Genomic DNA, 14113 nt, shown 5'->3' on the forward strand with positions numbered 1-14113 from the left:
TTGCTTTGGAATATATTATTTTTGCAGGTTGCTATAGTTACCGCTGTGAAATTAAAAATTAAAACCTTGTGAAAGAGAGAGGGTTGACTGAGATGAGGCAGTTCCTTGACAGGCTGAGTTATTTATCTTTTCCCCATGTAACATCTGGTTATGTGCTTGCAAATTTATTTTTAATTCCGAGCTCTAAAAAGGATTTCGCGGTGGTGCGATATGCCCGGATGATGGGCTCGGGAGGGGAAGGTGAAGCGGGTGGTATCCCCGGGGAACTGGCGACCTCCAGCTTGTCCCTGGACCTTCGGACCTTCGCTCCCGCCTCTGACACAACCTCCTGGAATGAGGGGGTGGCTGGAAGGCGTTCCGGACCCCTGCCAATCAAAAAGCAGCGGTAACCATGGTTCCCCAATACAGAGCCAGGCTGGGGGCAGCTCTCTCTGGGTTCCTGTGGTTCTCTGAGCAGGAGGACAAGCATGGCTGGGGTAGAGGGAGACTTTGAATTTTTCTCTCTCCAGTCTGTCTCTGAACCTTTGTGACCCTCTGCGTCTCCCGGGATCTTCCTGGACCCCTTAACACTCAGAAAGACAATGAATGTTTTCATGGCAACAGCACTGGCAAGTTAGGAGATGTGGGGTCTGGGTCCACCCAACCATTGCTGCCTGTGTGACTTTGCAACACCTCCTTCCCCCTGTGGTCTGTGTTCTCCCACTTCTTTAGGGAGGGGTTGGAGTGGGAGAGTCCTCAGGCCCCTATCCTAGGAGTCTTAGGGAGCACATGGGGGTCACCAGGCATGGCTGGCGCCTGCATTTGTGCTTCTGCCTGATGCCCGGGCATGTCGGGAACCCAGGGGCAGACTCCCCCGGGGGGCTTCCTTTCCTTGCCCACCTGCTGTGTGCCTCAGATCTTTGCACCTACTCTTCCCTCTGCCTGGAGCCCTCTTTTCCCAGAAGTTCACAGGGCTTCCCTTCCCCACCTCTCCCAGGTCTTTGCTCAGATGTTACCTCCTTAGCAAAGCCTTCCTTCACCACCATCCAGATGGCCTTCGCGCCACACTCTCTTCTACTCGCCACATCTGGAGGTACATTGAACCCTTTGTCTGCCTGTGCTCTGTCTTCCTTTTGAGGATATAAACTCCACTGAGGGCAGGGACTTTAGCTGCCTCGGTCACAGCAGGCCCTGGCACACTGTAGGACTTAATAAATATGTGTTGAGCAAGTGAATGAAGAAAACCTGTATTGGTCTCTGCTAAATGCCAGATTAGGTCAGGGCAAGTCAGGTTGGGCCTGGGGCAAATGAATGAGCAAAACACTTGTAGGCTACAGTAAAGAAACGTCAAAGGCAACTTTGATGGAGGAAGTAAATTTCCTTCAAAATGGCTGGCATGGGTGTGTGTGTGTGTGTGTGTGTGTGTGTGTGTGTGAAGGGGGAGTTCTTTTCTGCTGTGGTTAAAATGATCACACTAGGTGGGTGATGAAAGTTAGTTGTATACACAAAGTCTAAATTCTCTTATAATAACGAAAGTAATAATGACCGCTATGTGTTGAGTCCTTATTAAGAGGAGACTTTAGGTGTGTGAGCTCCAGTCTTCACACTGTGGGAGCAGGGACTTATCTACTACTTTCACTGGTGCCTGGCACATCTTAGGGACCCAATACCTATTTATGGGATAAATGAATCTCCATTTGATATTCAAGGGACCTGATCGGAAAGGGTGAGTGACTCGTCCGAGGACACACTGCTAGCAAGTGACAGAGCCAAGATGTAAGGCAGGTTCATTTGGCTCTCTCTGTGTTAGGGGAGTTCCTTCCTTTCAGGTGACTTCTTTGAATCACTGCTTCCCACCCATTCCCTGAAATGACTCCCCCACCTTCCTGCCTCATGACCCTCCCAACTCACCTAACACTCCGCTTAGCTTAAAGTCTGAAAGACCTTGGGCTGTATGGAATGGAAATCTGGCTAAGAGGTTTTAGCCATCAAAATTGCAAACCTAGAGGGCCGGGCTGTCATTGAAGCATCTGAGCTCATTGTTATACTCCGCCGTGCCTGATGGGGCTGGTGTGGGAGGACCAGGGAACATTTTGTGGGCAGACAGATTCCAAACTTCTTGACAGGTCTGGACTTGTCACCCAGGCTCCCCCCATGGGTGAGCGCCACAAAGCACGGCTGAAGCCCTGGTGTTCAGCAGGGATGAATAATTAAAGAACCATCAGGCACGAACAGCTTGACGAGGTGGGGACTGTTGTGTAGCTGGAAACATGGAGTCCCAGCCCGACTCTGGTTTGGGGTTGACAGCTGTTTCAGTGGTGCCCAGAGCAAGGGGTCCTGAGGGCAGAGGGGCCCAATCTGATTGCTCCAATGGACAGAGGACATACCCTGGGGAGGGCAATGGCGAGCAGACCGACCTAGGTTCCCACCCTGTTGCCTCCTGGACATGGCTGGGTGGCCTTAGGAGAGTCCCTTCTTAGGTCCCATTTGGTGGCCTTCGTTTCTTCTGTAAAACAGAAAATGGTTCCTCCTTTGCAGGGTGGTTGAGGGGATGAAGTCAGGTAATGGACACCATAGAGTGCCTATGAAGGCGAGGAATGGTGTCAAGAGGAACACGTCTGCTCGTCTGCTCATTGCCCCGCTCCTGCCCCAAGATGTGCCCGCCTCCTCCCGTAGGATGTGGGCACTGATGCCGGGGACCTTGCTGGCTTTGTTCACCTGTGAGAACCGGGAACCTGGAAGGCCCTCAGTAAATATTTGTTTAGTAGTCAAATAAAGGACGGGTGCATTTGGTGGTTGTGTCCAAAGCAAATGTGAAGCCTGGAGGTCCAGTTGGCTGGATACTTTGAACCCTGGAATTGTCACTGCAGGTGGGTTGAGGCCAAGACTCCCATTCTGTTCCTCACAATTCCCAAGTGGGCTTGTGCCAGTTCATCTGGTGGCTGGTGACAATGTGGCCTGAAGGGCAATTGCTCAGAAATTCAGGTAGAGGCCTAAAGCTAGTGCATTTGGGGAGAGATAGGAGGGGAGAAAGTGTGACCCCTGGGAGGCAGCACGACTCCACAGAGGGAGCATGGGCTTGGGGTCAGGCAGTCCTTGGGTCCCATTTCATTTCCACCTTTAAGAAAGTAAAGAATGCACTCAGCTACAAGCAACAGAGCCCCTGCTGTGGAGGCATACCCTGCTTGTTGCTTAAGGGCCTATATGCAGAAAGTGTAGGGGGGGCCACTGGGACCAGTGTGGCTCCCATCCATGCCAGCAGGGACCCAGGCTCTGCTTGCCAGGGCCTTTGCCATCTTTAGCTTGTAGCACTGTCCACACTCTGATGCTTCCTGGTTCCAGCATGACTGCCAGCTCTCAGCTGTTGCACCTTTGTTCCGGGTAGGAAGAAGGGGAAGGAGTATGTACAAAGGAAAAAGCTTTCTGATTGTGGAGAAATGCTGTCTCTGGGACATACCTAAGTCTCCTTGGCCAGATCGGCTTTCACATGCTACTCCTAGCCAAAAAGGAAGCTGGGAAAATTAGTTTGCCGGGGTTTTTTGTGTGTAGCTAGTGTGGGAGGAACTATTGCCCGTGTGGCAGGCAGCTGCCCACACATGATTTCAACAGTGCTAAATGGTTCCCCAAACCCTGAAGTCCCCTTCACGCATGCGCATTAATGCTTGAAGTTCTGGAAAGGCTCTCTCCCCGTGGAGAATGGTGATCAAGACGTGGGCTGTGTGATCACCTCTCTACCAGGGACCAACTGTGTGGTCTCTGGCAGGTTCTGTGACCTTGAGGTGCCTCAGTTTCCTCATCTGTAAAATGGGGATCACAGTCCTTTCCAGTGGAGTTGTTTATGAGAACTGAGAATTGTGCTTGCCTTATAGTATGCATTCAAAGAGAATGTAGCTCTGAAGTTGTTGTTGTGATTATTATGACTATGGTTACTAGGATAAGGCTTTGATGAAAACAGTAAGGCCCCAGAATGTCTGAGGGGTGGTCCCAGCTCTGTCCCTTCCTGCTGTGTGACTTTGGATAAGCTGCTATCCCCTTCTGGGCTGGTGTCCCCCCTGTGTAATAATGGTCTCTACAAGCCTCCCTAGGTGGGACTCAGACAGAATCCTATTAGATGTGAGGCCTCAGGCAGCCAGTGATGATACCTTCCCTGAGAAGGGAGCCTTATTATCGAAGGCAGCAAGGTCCTGGGAAGGGAAACAGGGCAAATTTGGGTGCTCCTCTAGGTCTGCTGAGTCCAGGTCTCTCCCTCCCAGGCTTGGTGAGTGGGGCTGGGGGCACAGCTCTCTGCCTCCAGGCTGCCCCACCCCCGCCTCCAGCCTTAGTCATATCTCCTCTTGCCACACTTGCTCTTGGGTCCTGCCACCCTTCTTTACTTCTCTAAATATCATTACTTCTTGCTGACTTCCCAACAGGCAGCCAACTTCCTGCAGTGGGGGGCCCTGCATCGGTGGGGCGGGGGGCATTGAGGAGGCTCTGTGGGCCCCTCTCTGACATGGTATTTGTTTTTTTCTGGAAGAGAGCTAAGAAGCCCCTCTGCTCGCCTAGGGGAACTTGTCCCTCAACTGGCTGGTGACCCCTGCAAGCTCCCATTCCTCTCCTGGCCTCAGTTTTCCCATCTGTGAAATGTAGAAACCGAATGCCATAGTTTGAAAGGCCCACGCAGACAGGATTTTGATGGTAGGGAGCATTTCTGAGCCTCTGAGGTGGAGGGACTGTGGTAGCATAGGCTGTGGTTGGCATATTGACCCCACAGATCTCTGATGTGGTGTTGAGACTTTTGTGGGAAGGGGCAGATTTGACAGGGCTCCTGTGCCCCCAGCTCCCACCAACTCAGGTGGCAGCTTCTCTTTGATTTATTTCTTGTATTGGCATCCACTGAAGTTGCAACTGGAAGATAAGACTCCAAAGTTAAAATAAAAAGTTTGAAAGTAATTGTTGATGCTTCACAGACTTACCATGTGCCAGGCACTGTGCTAAATGTTTCACATATTAATTTGTGTAATCTTACACAATACAATGAGATAGGTCCTATTACCAGCTGTGTTGTAAAGGCAAGGACACTGAGCAAAGAGAAGTTTGGTAGCTTGCCCAAGGTCACATAACAAAGTAAGTAGGATTTGGACCCAGGCAGTGTGCCTCTTCGCCACGTTCTCCCAGAAAGCCACTGATTTAGCTCACTCCCTCTGCTTCCCTATCTGATGTTGGAATCCCTGCTACAAATTCCCCAGATCCATTGCCTGGCCTCAGCTTGCACACCTGCAGGGTGGGAAGCTTACTGCCTCTCTGGAGATCTGCAGTCACCTGTGCCAGTTTAAAAATTCTTTCCCAAGTTTGTAGACTCCTTAATCAGTCCTCAGGGCTCAAAACAGTTTCCTGGGAAACAGAGCAGCTTGTTCAGCCCTCAGGGACTTGGTGTGGTCTGGATTACAGATGGAGAAATTTAGAAGAAGCCAGCAAGCTTCATGTTTTAGGACCATGGGAGAGGATGTGGGGTGGACCTGAGAGCATGTGCTCTAGAATACTTTACCTCCTTCAGCCTTGATCTCATCTCGGTGAAGGGCATTTAACAATACCACCTTCTTAGTAGGGTTGGTGTGAGAGCTAAACAAAAATAATCTGCATAAGTGCCTGGTGCATAGATAGCAGTAAAACAATGTTGGCTAGTATTTTGATGTCATCACCTATGAAGTCTATCTTCTCTCTCTGGAGTTTAGGAATGACTTGGTCAGTAGTTTGATCATAGAACTAATGAGGTTAAGAATGTGATTCTTCAATCCAAATAGTCCTCTTTGGCATATAGAAGAAATTGAGTCCCAGAGGAGGATAGGGTCTTGCTTAAAGCTTGAGACTAGTCAGTGGCAGGAAAAATAGAGTCCGTGGTGCTCTCATGGTTCCAGGGTGAGGGTGGTTGGTCAGTCCTGCTTGACACTCTTGGAAATGTGAGGTCAAAGATCAGGAGCAGACGCAGTGGTAAGGTGAGGCTGGCTCCTGGTCACATAATTCTGGGAGGAGCAGGGAGTCACCTCTAGGAACACAGTATAGATGGAATGGGCAGATGTTCAAATCCAAGCACATGGATGTGCTGTCTGACTGAGGGGTTTCCATGCTACACCTGGTGTGAGACAATTTGGAGGGGTGTAGCCTGACCTGGGTAATAGTTGTAGACTTTCTGGAATGCATTCAGGTGGTTTGGGGACACAAGGGGCAGCACACCTGAGTGGTCCAGTAGAGAAAGCAAGGACTCAGGAAACATGTGGGCTTGAATCCCCCACCAATTTGCTATGTGAGTGACCACTCTGAGCCTCAGTTTCTTCATCTAGAAGATAGAGATGGAGTTGCTGAAAGAATTAAATGTGACAATGTCAGCTGAGTAGCTAGAAAAGTTATCAACTCAGAATTTATCTTAACTGTATTTAAACATTAGGAGATTTGACATCTAAGTCTAGTTTGCCTCCATCTCTCAAAAAATCAGAAAAATCCAGCCACCTTGAACTGCTTTCTCAAGAGACCAGGCTGAGCAATCCAACTCCCTAGAAATGGGCAAAGAGCATGTACTTTCAGTCTGTCAATCATGGAGTGATCTGTCAATCCACCCCAAGCCCTCAGGTGGGTCATAGGTCAGCAGGTCCACCCTCCCATAACATAAACCTGCCCCAGACTGAGAAAGTGGCTGCCCTGCTCCAGGAGGAGAGATACCTGGGAGAGGAAAATTTCCCACCCCTGGACATTTTTGCTCAGGACTGCTATAGGATGAGTATTTCCTTTCATAATGTTGCTAAGCATTTTCCCTTCCAGGCAGGAGTGGAGGCTGTCCCCAGCTCCTTGCTGCTATAGTGCCCTGTGGGCTCTTAATCGATGTTACATGGTAATTAATAATAGATCCTCCTGCTCCAACTCCATCACTCCCAGCTCCCCACCCCATCTGACAAGGTGGTATCTTCCAGCCAGGAGAGGCTGAAATCAAAGGCCTGACAATAGAGCTGAAAACTTTTCCTCCAGTCATTTGTGGGAGGAATCTGCAAAACTTGAAAACCCTGCCAGGTCCAGTACTGGGTGAGTGTCTCATTTCACTCTTGCTGTGACCTTCCCGGATGATTGGCAAACAACCAGTTGGGGACATCCATTCATTCATCCCTGTAGTTCTCATACTCCAGGGGCACACTAGTGTGATTCCATAAGTCGGCAGCCAGCCCGGAGAATCAACATTTCTAGCAAGTTTCCAGGCTGCTTCTGCTGCAGCTGGTGGTCCATAAACTACACTTTGAGAACCACTGATTAATGTAACTAATACTTATCCAGGCAAATTACTCAGTGCCAGGCACAGGGAATACAGATATGATGGATGCAGATGTAGCCCCTGCCCTGTCATTGGGTGGAATCACGTGGTAGGCAGAGAACTATGTTCCAGAATCAGAAACGCTTGGTTCAAGACCTGGCTCTGTGGGCTGTGCCCTTTCATTCTGGGCTGCTTACCCGACTTTTTGGAGCCTCTGTCTCGGCAGCTGTCTAATGGGAGCAATTATGTTTCCTGCCTCAGGTGGTCGATGTGAGGATTAAATGAGGAAAGGAATATAAAAGTATGTGCTCAGAAATGTTAGTTATAATAATAATAATGTACCACTAATAATTACTGTTATTATTATTGCTGTTGGGTCATTGTCCAAGGTTGTGTAACTAGGTCCTGAGGGAGTTGAGATTCACTTATTTATTCATTAATTCATTTGACATTTGGGTCTTAAAAACCAAGTATGTACCAGGGGTTGGAAACACAGAGGCCAATTCAAAAGCTAAACTCCCTACTCCCACAGCACTTACTTGCCATAAGCAAATACATATATAAAGGAGGTCATAAGTGCAATAGAGAAACCAAGCAGGGCAGGGTGTGGGTGCTAGGGCTGGGAGACACAGACAGGTGATGGTCTTTTAGGTAGAGTAGTCAGCTAAGACCATGTGATAAGGCGACCCTGGGGCAGAAGGCTGACTGAGGAGCTGTGACAAGCCAGTAGATGTCTGCAGAGTGTTCTAGGCAGAGGACACAGCAAGTGCAAAGGCCAGGTGAGGACTAATGTCTGTGCATGTATCCCACCTGGCTATCTAATGTCCTTGCACCCAGGAGTTCTGGACCTTTCATGGAAACCAAAAGCCTGTACCTCTCTCCTCTCCACACCAAGGACTGACCAGCCAGAAGCACCACGCCCTTGTGCCCCAGAGTTGCCTGCCTTGGTCAAAGCACCCCTGGCTTGGGAATTGGCTGGTTGCTCTGATCTTGCACAGGTTACTTCCTTCTTTGAGTATCACTTAGCTCACTAGGCATCTTACCTATACCTCAGGTTGTGCTGACGGACAGAGGAACTCGAGGCTATGAAACTGCTTTGCAAGCTGGACACTTAGTAGGCGTTCAATGAATGGTGGCCATCACTATTGCCTCCCTTCCCTCTTCTCTTCCCAGCTCAGCTCAGTGAGACCCAGAATTCTAGCTTAGCCAGAGTGTGGCTCATTTGCATAGATTTGCATAAGGCCTGGAATGGTGTGTACCTCTTCAGTTCCTGTGAGCTCACGTCACCATTTAAAAATAGGGTGTTGATCTTCCCCTTTTCCCACCCCTCCCTTTGCCTGTAAAAGAATTCCAAGATATTAATCAAATACACCAGGTTTGGAAACTTGTTTTTATTTTAGCCCAAGGCCTAAAGGGGTCACCTACTCTAGGAAGCCCTTGATTATCCGCTTTACTGGCGGGGAGATGACAGCAATGATCTCACACAGTGGAGGGTCCTGGATACTTTAAAAAGAGAAGTCAACTTTGTTCTTTCTGCTTACAAAAGTAGAACACATAGGCAAAATGGGAAAATATAAAACAGCAGGAACACCCCCTGACACACACACACAAAAGTACCATAACCCCAACCAGGCACAATCACTTTCAACATATCAGTGTATTTTTTTCTTCCCCTGTGTAATTTTTGTATAATTGAGATCATGCCAGATATATAAAATGCTGTAGCTGGCTTTCTTATTAACAAATATCATGAATATTTCCCTTTGCTATTACAAGCTTTGTAAACATCATTTTTCAAGACGATGTAATATTCCATCGCTTTCTTAATCTTTTCCCTGTTGTAGGACATTTAGATTTGCCAAGTTTTGGGGCTATTATAAATGTGCTGTGATAAAAATATTCATCTTCTTAGCATTTTTATCCTCTTATTTTGGGTTATTTTCTCAGAAGGGAACCCAGAAGTGAGATGACTGGGCTAGGGGTGAGGGGATAGAAATGTAAGGCTCTGGATCTGTTTTGCTGAACCTCAACTGATATCTGGATTCAAGAATGTGCTTCTGTGTTGGCATCATTAAAGGTCTCTGAAATCAGCCCCAAAGCATCCCTGTGATGGGAGTTGTTGTGACTCCAGGTATGGATCCTGTTACCTCACTCAGCAAAGGGAACATTCAACCCTCTGCTAGAGTGGAGCCAAAGGCTTGGGTGATCTGTTTTTTCACAAATATTCCTGGGGCAGACTGTGTTTAAGAAAGTCTCTGGGATTCAATGAAACTTGAACTTTGTCTCCAAGGCTGTGTCTCTCTGCTCTCTCATAAGTCCCAGTTTGCAAAATACAACTTGGCTTTATGTCAGTTGGGAATGTCTTTGGCTTAAACAAATATGAATTTCTAAATATTTACTTAAAATTGCAGTTCAAGGTATATGCAACTGTCCAAAGATGCTGTGTGGGCCTCTGAGTCTATCTTTCTGTACTGCCATCTTTGGTACAGTGGCATTTGTTTTCACAGTTCTTGCTTCATGGTTCCAAGATGGCTGCCAGACCTCCAGATATTAAATCCTCATTCTACGTTTGAGAATGAGTGGTAATGGAGCAAGGGTACACATCAGCCATGCTTGTTCTTTATGTCAGAATAATATACTATAAAGCTACAGTGATTAAAACAGTGTGGTACTGGCACATTAAAACAGTATGTTACAAGAATAGATACATGGATCAATGGAACAGAATAGAGAGCCCAGAAATAATCCCACATATGTATGGTCAATTAATATATGACAAAGGAGGCAAGAATATACAATGGGGAAAAGATAGTCTCTTCAATAAATGGTGTTGGGAAAACTGGAGAGCTACATGCAAGAGAATGAAACTAGATGACTGTCTTATTATATCGTTCACAAAGGTAAGCTCAAAATGGATTAAAGACTGGAAACCATAAAACTCTTAGGAGAAAACATAGGAAGGAATCTCCTGAACATCAGTATGAGTAATTCTTTTCTGGATATGTCTTCCCAGGGAAGGGAAACAAAACAAAAATAAACAAGTGGGACTACATCAAACTAAAAAGCTTCTGCACAACAAAGGAGACCATCAACAAAACCAAAAGGCAACCTACCCCTATGGGAGAATATATCTGTACATGAAATATCCGACAAGAGGCTAACAGCCAAAATATATAAAGAACTCATATGACTCAACACCAAAAAAACAAATAACCCAATTAAAAAATGGGCAGATGACCTGAATAGACATTTTTTTCCAAAGAAGACATACAGATGGCCAACAGGAATATGAAAAAACGTGCAACTTTTTTCACTGATCATCAGAGAAATGCGATTAAAACCACAATGAGATTACTTCACACCAGCCAGAATAGCCACTATCCAGAAGACAAGAAATAACAAGTGTTAGTGAGGATGTGGAGAAAAGGGAACCCTTCTCCACTGTTAGTGGGAATGTAAAGCAGCCACGGTGGAAAGTAGTATGGAGGTCCCTCAAAAAAACTAAAAATAGAAATATCATATGACCCAGCAATTCCACTTCTGGGAATTAACTGAAGAAAACAAGGTCACTGTTCAAAAAGATATATACACTCCTATGTTTATTGCTACATTATTTACAATAGACAAACTACAGAAGCAACCAAAATGCCATCAATAGATGAATAGATAAAGAAGAGGTGGACATATACGCAATGGAGTATTATTCAGCCATTAAAAATGAAGAGATCTTGCCATTTGCAACAACATAGATGGACTTAGAGGGTATTATGTTATGTGAAATAAAATAGGCAGAGAAAGACAAATCCCATATGATTTCACTTATATGTGGAATATAAAAACAAAGCAAAACAAAACAGAAATAGACTAATAGACACAAAGAAGAGACTGGTAGTTACCATGCATGAGAGATTAGGCTGAAATTAAGAAAAAAAAAAAAGAAAAGAAAGACAAAAGTTTTCCCAGAAGAGCCACCCAGCAGAGTTTTGTTTGCATCTCACTAGCCAGAACCACATCATGTGTGGTCATTCCTGAGCCAACTGTTCGTCAAGAAGAATAAGGTTACATGGCCTTTGAACAAATCAAGATTCATCCTCAGGGCTCAGGAAGGTGCCTACCCTCCTTGAGATCAATGGATCACCACTGCAGTGGGAACAAATCAGTTCTCTCAGCAGGAAAAAATGGGGTAGGGTAGGCAGGATGAGCATTACTAGGGAGAGGACATTGCCGTAAGCTTTGTAGAAATGTTATTTTATCCCTAGGGTGGGGTCTCATTGACTGATGACCATTCCTCTTGCCTGGAGATTGGCTCAGGCAATCCTAGCCTAGTAGAGCCAGGATATACAGTCCATAATGGAGAGATAAGAAGGCTTCTCTTCCTATGTTCAGTGGGTACTCAGATGTGACCCCCAGAACTGCTGCAGCCATTTTGCTGCGATGAGGGAAGCCAGACAGAGGATGAAACTGACAAATGCACAGAGGAGGGAGTAGAGATCCACAGGAAATTCCCAAGAAACCCAAGAAATAGATCAAGGCTTGATCTAACTGTACCCTCATGACTTCTAGACTTTACAGTCACAAAAGCTAACATATTCTTCTTGTTTTCTAAACTAGCTCTAGTGAGGTTTCTGATGCAAAAAAAAAAAAAAAAAAACCTCATAGAGATGCAAACAGGAACTTTGCAGAAAAGGGCTGTGTGGTTAAGTAAGTTTGAAGAACCAGATTAAGCAAAATTTGACCAAAATTTTCTGCTTGATTTAGATTCTCTTAGGTGCTAACATGTAATGTGAATCTTCATTCATGTAGAATTACCAGAACACCTTGGCCCCAGAATCCTTTTATCACAGGACGTGGGACATTTTTGGGAAATGCTGTAGAACCTAACTTCTACCCTATAAACCTTGTCTTTTAACCCAAGATAGAACATAGCAGTTAATGTAGACAGAGTTGGAAGGAGAGTCAAGAGAGGGGAAAGGTTTCAGTTCCCCCAAATTTTCCCCTAATGGTCTGTGAGTTTCCTCCTGAGAGGGCAAATGAGTCAGACACAAATGCTTATTGGAATTTGGTACCAGAGAAATTCTGGGAAGTTCAGTGTAGCCTAGAGAGCCCCAGCTGGGTAGGGGAGGTGGGGTGATCAGGAGTCTGGCCCTGGATGGTGCTGCTTGTCTTTTCTGGTAGCTTTGGGTGGATGCCTTCTCTCTAGACCTCAGCTGTCTTATCTGTGAAGTGGGATAGGGAAGCTGTCAGAGAGGTTCTTCTCGGCCATCTCCAGGCCACAGTGAGGCTGGGTATAAGATAAGGCTTCTTGAGTTTCCTTAGTGCTGGGTCCTCTGGGGCATTCAGGAGAGAGATGAGTAAGATCTTAACCCTGCCCTCCAGGAAGCCATGGTCTAAAGGCGTGTGTGTGTGTGTGTGTGTGTGTGTGTGTGGTGCAATCATCAATGGCAATTGGAGATGAAAATAGGTCTTAACCTACCTATTCACCTCTTTTCAATTACTGTACTCCTAGAATGGTGTGACCCTGAGGCTGTATCCAGGCTCAGTGGGGATGAGCGCACTGATGGTTTAGTGATGTCTGCCATGGCAGTGGGGAGGGGCATGTGTGCCAGACTTATCTCCTCCTTGTAATACAATGTGAGTGGAATAAGGGAAGAGGACACTGGGACTGTGGGAGGGAGGAGGAGAATCCAGCCTGGGGCTGGTTAAGAAGGCTTCTGGGAAGAGGGCATTGACCTTGGATGTGATGGACAAATGGGAGCTTGCCAGGTAGAGAAAGGTGGGAAGTTTAGAGTTGTTAGATTTTTTCAGAAAAGCCCTCTCCTGCTCTGAGTGGGTGGATGGAAGAAGGTCAGATGGATCCGGAGGATCAGCAAGGAGCCCATGACAGCCAGGCAGAGGCAGGGGCGAGACTGGGCAGTGCTGTGGAGAGGGAGAGGGCGGGCCGGGGAATCAGGCATCAGCTGGGTTGTCTTGGCGAGGTTGCCGCTTCCTTCCATGAAGGTTTGGGGGACAGGTGGGGGCACCTGGTGCTGCAGGGACCAATTTCTGCAGATGAATCTGCTGTTGACTGTTGCTGATTCTGAGTAAACAAACAACTTGGACTTGAAGCTGAGGAGCTGGGGCTGTGAGGAGCTGACCTGAGCATGCTGCCCACCCAGGGCTGCCTGGGGGCTAGAAGCCTGCCCCACCTTGTTCTAGGAGATGGGCCTTGGCAGCTGGCCACCCAACAAGAGCAATAAGCTTCTCCTGGTGGGAGTGGCCCGGTAGGTAAGCAGCTTTGCTCCTGCTTGTCTGGGGTGGACTCCCTAAAGGAGTTTTGGGGGGCTGGTTAGCCCTAAAGACAGCAGCAATAACAGCAATGATGCTCCCAACATCAGCCCAACCTTTGAAATGCACCCTGAATCTAAAACCTGCCACTGTCCCCACTGCCTTCACCTTCAATCCAGGTGCCATAATCTCACCTGGATAGTCAAAGGAGACTTACCACTGGCCTCTTTGCTTCCACTTGGCCCCCTCAGGTCTGCACTCCACACAGCAGCCAGAGGGATCCTATTGAAACAGAAGTAAGATTGTGTCATTTTTTATTGAAATCCTCCAATAGCTCCCATTCACTCACAAGTGAAGTCAAAATCCCTATGTGATCATCTGTTTTCCTCCTGGTGGACCCCCCAACCCCTGACATCCCATTTACCTCTGTGACCTTATTTCCCATCATTCTCAATCATTCAGCTCTGGCCACCCTGCCTTCTGGATTTTCACTAACTAATGGTAAGCACTCATGCCCCAGGACCTTTGCACCAGCTGTCCATTCTGCCTGAAGTGCTCTTCCAGATAATCACAATGGTTTCTTCCTTTACCTAC

The 14113-nt window shown here is 47.1% G+C and overlaps 1 pseudogene; it reads left to right on the plus strand.

Annotated features, from left to right (window-relative positions):
• Positions 1-2684: 2684 nt before the first annotated feature.
• The window catches only part of LOC118932728 (uncharacterized), a 72018-nt pseudogene continuing 60589 nt past the window's right edge, over positions 2685-14113 (plus strand).

Source organism: Manis pentadactyla, chromosome 5 (genome assembly GCF_030020395.1).
Source record: "Manis pentadactyla isolate mManPen7 chromosome 5, mManPen7.hap1, whole genome shotgun sequence".
Taxonomy (NCBI): Eukaryota; Metazoa; Chordata; class Mammalia; order Pholidota; family Manidae; genus Manis; species Manis pentadactyla.